This window comes from Ursus americanus, chromosome 2, assembly GCF_024610735.1.
Source record: "Ursus americanus isolate L20-20 chromosome 2, mUrsAme1.1.p, whole genome shotgun sequence".
NCBI lineage: Eukaryota > Metazoa > Chordata > Mammalia > Carnivora > Ursidae > Ursus > Ursus americanus.
Window position 1 is genome coordinate 75465860 of NC_142128.1, and position 12274 is coordinate 75478133.

The window sequence follows — 12274 nt, forward strand, 5'->3', positions numbered from 1 at the left end:
CCCTCTTGTAGAGGAAAGTATTCCTTTATGCCCATTTGTCACATGAGAAACAGGCTCAGAAATGTTGAGAAACTTGCCTAGGATCACACCACGAGTAATAGAGCACCCAAAATTCAATCCCAGGTCTGCTTTCGTGTTTGACTCCTAGCCTCTTCACTGTAGCTCTCAAAGATGCTTACGTATTATAGAATTTCAGGATCCATCCAGGAGTCACTTCTGAAGGTCAACGATTTATTCAGTAGACAAATTCTTCAATAGGCAAATCCTTCCAGAATGCCTGCTCTGTGCCGAGCACCAGGAGGACAGAGGAGATTAGTAGGTAGTGTCCTTAGTCCCACTGGGTCCTTTCCACTGGAAGAGAGAGAAGGAGGCTCAGTCATCATCCCTGGAATGTTTCCAGAAGGATGACATCCTGCGGATGACTGGTCTGAGATGTCCCCCTCCTAAGGGAGACTGGGCAGCAGAAGGAGGTAGGAGGAGGGAAGATGTGTCACCTCAAAGTTGGCACACTGCCCATCCCCACATAGTAGACGCCTGAAAAACACCTGTCAGTTCTTATAGAAAAGAGCAGAAATCACCACCCAAAGCAAGAACATGGAGAAGTATGAGGCAAGGCTTTTTTTTGAGAAAAGGCTGGTCAGAAAGGGTCCTGCCAAGAAAAATACCCGGTTTCCGCCATTAGCCTATGGGGTGGACACAGGGACCAGGTCTGGGCAGAATGCTGTCACTAGAGGGCAGTAGCAGCTTGCTCTTGGGAGTGAAGGAGCCCTGATTCCCATCTCTCCAGAGGTGAGGCCAAGAGCAATCCTGCTGCATTCTAACTCTGCCCAATGTGGGGGCAGGACCTGGAGCTAGACATGTGATTTTCAAAAAGGAATGAATGCAACCTTACTTTTCATGTTTCATACAGTCCTTTCCTGACATGTGTCATTGAGAGTAGACAGACTCTTGGGGTAGACTGACATCATTAGCCCAATTTGATAGATAAGAAGAGGAAGATCCTTGAGGTCTAGACTTAAGCCAGGCTGCTTGGCTAATAAAGATACTGTGGAAACATATGCTAGATTCCCCAGACCCCAGTTTGGGGCCAATGTCAATGCCTTAGTACTAGAATAGAGTAAAGTGGGGTAAATTCTTTAGTGAAATTCTCACATCATAATTTCCCTTTGTACTCCATTTCTTTTGTTATTTGTTTATTCCGTGGAGGCTTAGGAAGAAACAGAAAAAGGAAATTAAAATCAAATTGGACAATCAGGTACTTTGTAAGTAGCCTTGATAAAAGTTTGGATGAGGCAAGTGATACTCATGACTACCCACTCACTGCACTTGACCCCCTCCCGCCCCTACTGTCTTTCAAGGTCACATGCTGGTGACCATGGAGAGTCATGACTGATTCCGCCAGCTGTGGATAGAGAAATACATGCAAATAATGATGGACGCAGAAGAGAAAGGTTCTACAATCTCTGCCAGGGACCAGAACCAGGTTCTCACATGGGAACTGATGAGGTCATCAGCCAAAAATCTGAAGCCCAGGGTGATGGGCTTTGTCCTATACCCTATTTATTCCTGGAACATGGCACATACCAAGGCTGCGTTCATTTGGGAATGCGACTCAAGGCACTGGAGGCGATAGATTCTTTAGCACAGAGACACATAGCAAACACATGGGGAGGGGAGCGGGTGAAAACTTACTCACCTTGTAGACATCCCACCTGCACGATCCAAGGCCACCCCCCCCCACCCCCAGGGTAGAGCTAGATACAGCTGAATGTTTGCTGAGCCTTGACAGGGGCTGAAGAGAAGGACATAAAGAACTAAGGACAGGGTATATAGGATGAAGGAGCTATGGGAAAGAGGAGACCAAAGAGATCCAGGTGGAATGAGCTGATAACTTCCTCCCTAGGTGGAGGGGTCATGAAGAAGTAGCCAGGGGTCCTGACTGACTAGCCCATCCCTGCCACCCAATGCTCCGCACCCTCTAAAGAAACCGGAAGCTGCAGCACAAATCGGAAGAAATGACTGTTTAATATATTCTTTTGGATCCTGCACGTGTGCAGGGGCAGCCCATGGTAAACCCATTACCGATGCACTGAACTCCTCCTCCTGCTACGAAGAGTGTCAAACTCAGGACGCAGCAGAAAACTTTTCTTTTAGGTTTTATTCTGCCCTTTGATTTTTCAGACATCTGGGGAGCATGCTTTCTGCCAGGTGATGTGAGAGCATAGAGGTCACGGAAGCATGGTTTCTAAGCTTAGAGAGCTCATCGCTAATGGTCAACCTTGACGTGTGGCAGACCAATTTCCAGCCAGGGGAGCAGGGGGCGTGCTGTTGCAGAAATGAGTGCTGGGAGAACAGAGAGGGTCATCCATTTTGCCGGTGGACCCAGGGAAGAGTGATCAGGGGAGGACACTTCTTAAAGGTCCTGCTCAAACCAAAAGATGAGCACACTGCAGGCTGCAGGAACAATGTAGACTAAGACGTAGTGGTGTCTATTCCTGGAAGTACTAGAAATCTGGTGTCTTATTTTTAAAACAAATAAACACTAAAGTAGCAAGTATTACACTGATTCATGCCTGTGTGCCCGCCTGTCTCTACTGTCCTATAATTTCCATTTCCTCCCTCTCGCACCCACTTTCTGTGCCTGTTCCATTCTCTCTTATCCAACTTCCGATTGGAAGTGTGTTATGAAATAAGTGGTGTTTGTTCATTGGTGGCCCAGCTTATCATACTTTCAAAGCCTTGCACGATTTGTTTCTTTACCTGCTTCACCAGCTGAATTCAGGACTTCTCTCCCTCTTGATCTTACTGCCCAGTGACAACGCACTTCTGTCTCTCCAATAGGTATGGCTCCTTTCTACCCCAGGGTCTTTACATATTCTGTTCTTGTGTTTCTTTAACTTTTCACGTAGCTAGTTCTTCTTGCTTCTGATGCCAGTTTGAAAGTCACTTTCTCAGGGCTGCCTAAGGTCCCCTAACACACGGTGCCCCAAACTATTCATAGTACTTATCACAATTGTAATTATCCATATTTGTTTAAATTCTGACTTCACAGCTAGAATGCAAGACTCATTCAGGAAGAAACTGTGTTTATCTTATTTATTACTCTATGTTTAGAGCCTAGCCTATTGCCCCAAACAGAGTAGTGCTTCATAAATACCTGTTTTATGGATGGAAGGATGGATGGATGGATGGATGGATGCACAGACGACACTCTCCCTTCCTTTTTCCACCTTGGCACCTCATTATGTCTTGTTGTCAGGTGGCTCTCCAAAAAGCTCAATCTAGAGATCTAATCAAACATAAAAGACAACGCAGACCAGCGCTCTTTGAAAGAGAAAGACTGCTTTGTTCTCATGAGCACACCTCCCTTGTCTCCTCCTTATCCCAAATCATAAGAGGACCCCTTATTTTGTCCAGTTGGGGGTAAGCATGACCACATGGGAGCGGTGGAGGTGAGCACCCAGTGAGTACACCTGGCCACCTCTCCCTTTGCCAACCTCACCTGTGACAGGCTCGGATGCACAGGTGACTTTAGGTGAGAGAAGGATGCTCCCTGATGGGCATGGGCCTTCCTTCTCCTCTCCTGTACCCCCTTACTTCAGACCTTCATCCCCTCAGGTCTCTGTGTCAGCAGAGCCTCCCTGCTGACGTTGCAGTCTCTAACTTCTCCCCTCATTAGGCACTCCGCCGTTGCTTTCCCACAAACACCGCTGCTGGAGAACCCGCAGCGCCTCTACTGCCTTCACAGCCCAGTCCAACGCCCTCAGCCAGGCTGCTCCAAACCCCGCCGGGCCAGCCCTGTCCCCCACCTCACGGCAGGGCCGCCTCCTCTCCTCCCGCATGCATCTTAGCTATCCCAGCCTCTGTGTTTCCCCTAAACCCACCTCACCCACCTCCTAAATCTGGTCCTAGATCACCCTGAAGGCCCAGGCTGACTTCCATGAAACTTTTTCTGATGCCTCCAACCCACAGCTTTCCTGCCACAGCCCCATCTCTGGGGACGATGTGGGTTATTAGCACCTGATCTATTGATTCATCTCCGCCTGCTTTCTGTGTCTTGCGTCCTCTACTGGGCACATAGTTGACGTTGAATACATATTCGATTGACTTGCTGATCGGAGAAATCATAGCAATAAGGCCATTAAAAATCCGAACCAGGCAAAACCCCACACGCAACTGTGAATGCGCGCATGCGTGCGTATACGCACAAGTGCGCATGCGTGCCTCAATGCACAAGCGCGCGTGCGCGTGTTTATGCACACGTGAGCTTGCGTTCTCGTGCCAAAAGCTCGTTCCACCTCCCCAGGACACATTCCCAAATGCCCGCCCACTTCCCTAGTCACCTGTGCTACTGCTGCTGCAATGGACGCTCTGCCCCTGCCCCCCACCCCCGATGTCCAGCATATGGCCTGATCAGTACCTGTGAGGGCATCTGCCTTTGGAACTCAGCATAAAGGTAACACTTTCTCCAGTAGCACCCAACATGGAATTTATTTCTGTTTCCACAGCCGAGAAGTCATCCCTGGCTCAGTGGCTCACCAAGGCCAGCACGGTGCAGGTGGATGGAAGGAAAGGGGCAGGGGCGGGGGAGGGTTCCAGGGGGCTGGTGCTGACCGGCATCTCCTTGTCCAATTCAAACTTGTATCAGAGCACGTTACAGATCATAGACTTGGCTGATTTATGGGCTTGGACAGCAGTTCTATGACCGTAGAGTCTGCGTCTGGTTTTGTGTCCCCAGTACCTAGTACGCAGTCAGTGTTGATAAACATTTAAGGAACGAGTGCACGTACGTGTGTGCTGGCGGCGTTCAGCTCCCTATGGAGATAAACTTTCTAACACATGTTGATGCTGTGGCCACCACTTGACTGTCTCAGGCTGCGATAAACTCCCCAGTTCTAGTGTTCAAACAGGAGGAGGGTGACTGCTAGTCAGGGATGCTGGACCCAGGGAATCTAAGCAGTGGAAACACAGGCTAAAATTCAAGACAGAAAAAGATAAAGAACCAAGGAGAGCTGTAGACAAAGAGTTTTGGGAACGGCGTGGAGGAAGGAGTGACTAGTTGTGAGGAAGTCGGGAAATCATGGAAGGTTCATGGATGAGATAGTATTTGATGAGGATTTTTCAGAGCTGTGGCATTTCCCTAGGCAGAGAATGAGGAAAGGGCATTCTGTATTGGTAGGCCAGCACAAGTGAAGGTCAGGAACTTTGAGAAAAGTGGCGTGTTAGGAATCAGTGTCGTATGGTATGGCTGGAGTGTCGGTTCCAGTGGAGTCCCAGTGAAGGGGTTCAGGGGAGAGGGGATAGTTTTGTGCCAGATCCTGGAATGCCTCCAATGATTGGCTAAGGTGTTTGGCCTTTATTCTGTGGGTAATAGATCTTTTTTTGAGGTGAAAGCAATCCATATGTTTTATTGAGATAATTCTAGCAAGAACGGAAGCTGGATTGGAGGGGAAAAAAAACTGTAATATTGACTGCCTACCATATGCTAGTCATTGGTCTCACTCCACCCTGCTGGTGTATGAAATAAGTTCAGGAATTATCCCATTTCACAGATGGGGAAAATGAGGCACAAAGAAGTTAAGTCACTTGTCCAAGGCCACACCTCCAGTCATCCAGGAGTCTAACCTAGAAGACTTCTCCAGAGCTGCTTTTAGCTATCCCAATGGACCACCTCACCCAGGGACCAATTAGAGCCTAGACTATCACAATAGTATCAGAGAGAGGAGAAGGAGGGCCTGAATTAAATTGTAGAGATGAAACTATAGAAGAGGCAGCATTTACTGACTGCCTTTTGTGTAAAAAAGGATGGCAGGGAATATCCATATATATTGATCGATAGCTATATCTATCTATGTATCTATACCTATTCTTTTCCTTGTATCCACAGGCAATACTGGAGGGGTACACAAGAAGCTAATAAGAGTGGCCACATATAGAGGCCAGGGCGGGGGGGAGGGGATGGAGGAGAAGTGCAGGTGGGTGAGAGTGGGGTGAGACACTTCAGTGTATGTCTTCCCATCTGGTTCTGATTTCTGGCCCATGTGAATGTGCTATTTATTCAAAAGACACAAATGATTCTTTAAAAATTGAAAAGGCACAATATAAAAGCTAACTCAAGGAAACAGCTGAAAGTGCATAACAGCTGATTGGATTTGGAAGGCAATGAAAGAGACAACACAACCAAAGAAAAGTGCCTGGCTCTCTAACTGGAGTGTTTGGGAAGACGGTAGCTCTGCAGCCTAGCTGGGGAAACAGGAGAAGAGTGGTTTGAAGGAAGCTATTACATGTTCAGGATTGTTTGTGGATGGAAGTGGATGTGTGGATGGTAAGGTTAAGGTCGACAATCCAGACAGGGGTGTTGATTTGGGACATTCACATGATGAGGGTAACAGACCCTGTGCGTGGATGTTGAGATTAAGGAAAGAGGAGGGAAAGAGACAGCAAGGGGCAGAAGACAGAAGTTCAAGGAACCTACACTGAAGGAACAGCCCAAGGGCAGGATGGAGAGGTGAGTATAGGGGAGCAGAGTGAGCAGGAGTTTCCAGAAGAAGGGGAGTCATCTCCTCAGGTCTAATGGGTGAGGACTGAAAAGAGGATGGTAGATTTTGGAATCAGGATGCTATGCTTCTAGAAACAGGGGGAGGAGACATAGCAGAGATGAGGGGAGGAACTACCCAACAGAGGGTCCCCCTGCTTCTCTTCCCATTCTATAAGAGTAAACTAGACACGGAGGCGTCTTCAATCCCTACTTTTCAACCAATGTAGATATCCTATTCCCCGGGAAGGCGTTTGTAAACAACACACTCCAGCAACTGAGTGGTTAAAAGAGAAACTGAGGCAGGCAGTCCTAAAAAGCTTCTCAGATTTTCTGTTACCACCCCATTCAGGCCAATGGAAACTTGTAGTATAAAGCTTTATTTTTGCTTTTTATTCTTCCTCCCTCTCTTTCCATTACACACATCAGTGCAAACACAATTACACACACACACACACACACACACACACACACACAAGGCATAAAAGGGCCCTTTCCAAAAGCAATTTTCTGGATCAGACTCAATGCTGCTCGGAGGGAGGGAAGGCACAGCAGAGAAAAGACAGGAGATGCCAGCCACCATAGCTACTTTTCCTCCCCTTTAAGACTGCCTGGTTACGGTCCTGGGAAAGAAAACCCCTGCATTCCTCCCCTTTAATTCGGGTTATTGTTAAGGCGCTTGAGCAGCTAATCCTCACAGACCTGTAGGAGCTGGAGTAGGGGCACCAGAAGCACCATTCCTCCGAGTCTCCGGGTAAGATGAGTCTGATTCTTTTCTTGGTTTGGGGAGGTTTCCTGGCTTAGTGGGAGGCAGGCAGCACCTAGAAATGTGTGTGAAGAGCCACTTTTGCAAGCAGCTTGGGTATTTTACTCATTTCAGCCCCATTTCCTGTCTTGCCTGACTCTTGTGCTATCAAGGGTAAGTTGTAGCCGCCTTGGAAAATAAGTCTGAATGGGGGCCCAGGTGGCATCTCCATGCAGAGCCATCTGCCGTCACTTCAGGGTTGGCGTGAGTGGGAAATGTTTGCACTTCTGAGCAGGGAAAGGGGAGCAAAATATCAGGATATGTCCCTCCTGCAATGCCTGCCCGCAGGCTGCATTCTAGGGGCAATCCTCAGGGCTCCGGGGCTGGGAGGGGCTGTCCAGCTACAGAGTGCCGGTACCTCAGCAGGCCCACACCCCTGCCTCCTGCCTATCCTTCATCTCTTAACCTCTCTGACCCCATCTGGCAAGGAGCAGTGCCCTTCTGCCTACCTGCGGGGGTTGTTGGGAGCAGTAAGAGAGCCAGTGGGCAAAAAGGCAGTTGGTAAACAGCCTGTGGCTCTGCAAGCCCCAGGAGAGCGGACCAGCCTCAGTCCCTCCCGGCAGGGTCCATGGACAGGGTCCATGGACAGGCTCCAGCTCCACGTCCCGCCTGGGCTGCGTTAGGATGCAGAACTCATTGCTGTCGGTCACAAGACCGCCTCCTTCACCTTCCCCAGGGGTGCATCCGGCTCCCTTCTGTCTTTAAACTTCCCCAGTTGGGCTGGCAGGTAAAGATGTTAAAAGGAGGTCTGGATTCTCCACCACCCCCATCTGCACTGTGGCCCCTTCTCTCCACGTAACTTTGACGCACAAGCATTAACCCCGAGGCTCCCGGAGGAGGCAGCTGCCAGGGCTCGTGCTGGTCTGGCTGTAGTGCATGGCTGGCCAGTGGCTCGCTCTGGAGCCGGCTAAATGGATCATGAGGAAAATCTCTGAGAAGGGTCAAAGAGTCAAGCAGGTTTCTCCTGGGGAAGGAAAGAGATGATCTTTCCCAGAGCAGAGGCTGGAAACAGCCCGGCCCCTGGCAATGCTTTTGACCCAGGCTTAACCAGGACCAAAGATGAGATCCAATAGGCCATAACACAAAGTGCTTAGTAATACTTGATCTGGGGAGCACACTTTACAGTTTATAATGTGCCTTTAATCAGTTATCTTTAGGACAAGCCCACCGAGCTGGTGGGGCGAATGGTATTTCTCCCTTTGCATGGATGAGAGACCACTGAGACTCAAGAGAGGCTTGCCTAGGGCTGCAAAGCTGGATATCGGTGCTATCTAGTAGCATTTGAACCCAGAATTTCTTACATCATCGGTGACCTTTCCATGATACTACAGATAGCTACAGTGTGTTGAGGGGGATGGGGGGCTGCGGGTGTGTATTAAGAGCACTCTTGAGAAAGACGGAGCAAAACTTTGGGAAAGAAGCCTGAAGTCTGAGTGACAGAAGGTTTTGAGCTGGGGCCAGGAGAGGCAGTAGACGGCCTGGCCTCGGTGTCTTTCTCAGAGCATCCAAGTCACGTGTTCCGGGGGGACTCGGTCAGGTGCTGGGGTTGCATGAAAGCATCCTAAGGATGAGGCAAGGTAAGCGAAATCGGATAATCGCCTCCAGGAGAGAGGCAACAGGTTTTGTGGTGGCTCCGATAGACTGGGGTTCTCAGTCCGGCTCTGCCATTTACTATCTGATTTGGGGCATTTTTCTTAACATTTCTACCCATAAGTACCGCAGCTGTGAAATGGGCTTCATGACACCGACCTCCCCCAAAGGCGGCAGTGAGGCACGAGGGGAGGTGATGCAGGTGAAGTGCCCGGCAAGGTGCCGCGCCCAGCGCTCAGCCCGCACCCCGCGAGGCCTGGGAGCACGTGGGGCCGGACGGGACGGGACGGGAGAGATGGCCTAGGGCCGCGGAGAGCGGCGCCGGGCTCCCTCCCCCTCGCTTACAAGCGCGCTCACGGCCAGAAATAGCTAACTTGCATGCGCGTGCGGTGCGGGGCGGGCAGGTGGATGAGCTGCAGCATGAATGAGACGGGAGCGGCCACCCGCGCGCGCCGCTACAACCGCAGGCGCGTCCCCGCGGTCACCGCCTGGAGGGCGGGGGCGCAAGCCGGTGCACCCGCGCCGGCAGGCCCGCGTCCCCGGGGAGTCAGGGCTGGTCACGCAGGGCTTCCCGCCAAAGCCATCTTGCGCGCAGCCCGCCTTCTGCACCCCTCCCCGGGAGGAGCGTGCCTGGCCGGGCACTTTGAGTAAGGAGCCCAGCACCTGCACAAAGGAGGCACCGCTTGCACGGTCCGGCTTAAGGGCCGCGTGTGGCAGGCACGCAGTCAACACTATTACCCTTGAAAACTCCTTAGGAGGATGCCCCAGGGAGACCAGCATGATGCCCATGAAGAAACCCGGGGCGGGCAGTGTTTCCCAGTGTGGCGGCAGAGCTCTCTCCTCTGGGGTCAGTACCAGATGAAGCAGTCGGTTTGCATTTCAAGACCGTGGTGTATGAAGAATTAGATAGTTTTAAACATTTTAAAATCACAGTGAGATGAGAGGCGCACACTGTGAGGCGTACTTAGGAGCTGAGACGGGTTAGGGGACAGTGGCTTCACGTCTCCTGTTGCGTGTTCACATCTATTTAAAGTCTTATTTGTTTCCCTCTCTTCCTCCCCAGTGCGTGGTGTTTATTTAATTCATGTGCCTGGAATGTGGACCCACTGCATAGCATGATAGTGGTTGCAGAGTGATTCTGTGCCCCCTGATGCCCCAGGAATGGGGGGGGGGAATAGAGCAGGGATCCTTATTCCCATTCAGCAGAGGAGGACACTGAGGCCCCCTGGGGTTAAGAGCACATCAGGAATCTGTGGCACACCCTGCTCTCTCCAGGGACTCTTTGTGTTGACCCCTCAGCCACTAAATGAAGCCCTAAAGGCTTTTCTTCATTTCTGTTATAAGAAGCACACAATAAGTTTTCAGCAACATGTGAATTCTGGCTTGTCACTGCAGCAGGAGGGATTTGCTTCAACTTAAATGTGGGTTTGAGCCTGAAATAAACAGCAGGAAGCATTGGTAGAACGTCCTTCTTCAGTGATGTTGTGAACAGAAACTGGCATGCGGGGTTGGCCTTTGAGACGCTGGCCTAGTGGGGGTGCTGGGGAGGGAGTCCATATTCCTTGGAGGCTCTGTCCGGCCAGAAGTCTCCAGGAGGCTTTAAGATCCAGGGCCTGGGCTTGGGCTACAGCCCATGAGCTGGGAATGGGTCATGACAGCTCACACAGGCCCAGCTACATGCCTCTGACACCATGAGGAGAGCGGTGCTGTGACTGAGGGCAGCAGGTTGCTGGAAATTTCTATGTTGCTCAAACACATGGAGAATCACCGAGTGTCAGAGATGGCCAGTCTCCCTGTTTTCCCAAGTAGGCTCTGGGCAACCCTAGATCCCCTGGATGCTAGTAGGTGTTACACAAGGAAAGAGTTTCACAAGCCAGTAAGTTTGGGAGATGCCCAGTTAAACAGCGTTACCCAAGTGTCTTTAATAAGCTCATGTGGATCGTGAATCTCTAAGAAGGAACAGCAAATCCACTTTGCACACGGAGAGTCTTCTGGGACTCATAGTCTGAAAAACAAACTTCAAGGCACCTTAATCTATTCCAATCTCCTCTTTTCACTAAGGAGAAATGTGGAAGCCCAGAGATGTACAGGGATCTGCCTGGGGCTGCACAGCTCCTCGGTACCAAATCAAAACCAGAATGAGAGTTTGAGCTCTTTCTAATGTCCCTCTCAATCCAAAGGATGACGCAGAGTCCAATGTGGGCCAAAGTCCAGGAAGCTGGAGGTCAGGGCAACAAAACATCCCAGTGTTAGCCTTTTAGCCCCTTATAACCAAGTGATTTGTATATTGCCATGACTCCGTGAGCCCCAGCCTAGAGGCAGAGAGCATTCTTATGAAAGATGATCCAACTGATAACGTCCCTCCCAAGACCCACAAGCCTTTCTGAGTCACACTCCCAAGAAATGGAAAACCCTGGAAGCTGATCATAAAGCAATCTTAGGGTGGGCTGGTTCTGTTGAGGTCCCTCAGCAAGGCTCGGAGGCCTGCTCACTGCGCCCGGAGTGATTTATACCTGCTTGCCCACAAGCGCCAAGTGAGAGCATTAACAAAGGCACTGTGGCTATGGGTAAGGTCGAGAGCCATTATCTGTGGGTTGAAGGCTGCAGAGGTGGTATTCCAGGATTTTCTCCTTCTCACCATCTCCTCTGGGTTGTTCCTGTCCAGTTTAGGAACCCTGCTGTGGGTTTGGGAAACACACACTGAATTGCATTGCATTGAATGGAATGGAATGGAATGGAATGGAATGGAATGGCTGGATTAAAACATGGTGCGCCCAAGACTTTGGAATGTATTATCAGGAGGGGTGACTTTTAAACTGTTAGTCCAGCTGATTCATTTAATAAGCATCTCAGAGCAGCTGGGACTCCGCAGAGGAAAGTTTTCATAAGGAGGCTCTGTAGAGTAGGGTGGGCGGAGTGAGGGGCCAGAGAGAGGTTCCAGGGCAGCGTGAGGTCATGAGGTGACCTGGCATCTTTGGGGAATGGTGATGGCAGTGAGGAGGCCATTGAAGGTAATCCTTCTCTGCCTTAGAGGTCTGTCTCTTGCTGGTGCTGCTCCTGTCACCAGGTGGAGCCTGGGAAGGACAGAATGACAGGGATCCTCCATGGAAGAAGCATGGGGAGGGCACCTGCGTCCTGGGCTCACGGGCCAAGCATCTCTCAGCAGCACCTCATAAGGAGCCAGGCTGGATGCCGCTGCGGGTCACACAGTCTGTCCCCAGAAGCACAGAAAGGGCGGCGCTCAGAGGTGGCATCCGCCCCAGGGCTGCATGGCCTGCCCTTTAGAAAGAACTTTTCCCTCTCCAGTCTCCTCCCCAGCTGTGGAACTGTCCCCCAACAGAGCA

At 50.6% G+C, this 12274-nt stretch overlaps 1 protein-coding gene across 1 annotated transcript in view; it reads left to right on the forward strand.

The window, feature by feature from the left end:
- Window positions 1-7208: 7208 nt before the first annotated feature.
- The window catches only part of CAMK1G (calcium/calmodulin dependent protein kinase IG), a 29557-nt gene continuing 24491 nt past the window's right edge, over window positions 7209-12274 (forward strand). The window contains exon 1 of the mRNA XM_045787804.2: window positions 7209-7289. The gene's annotated coding sequence lies outside the window, so the exon portion shown is untranslated. The remainder of the gene's footprint in view (window positions 7290-12274) is intronic.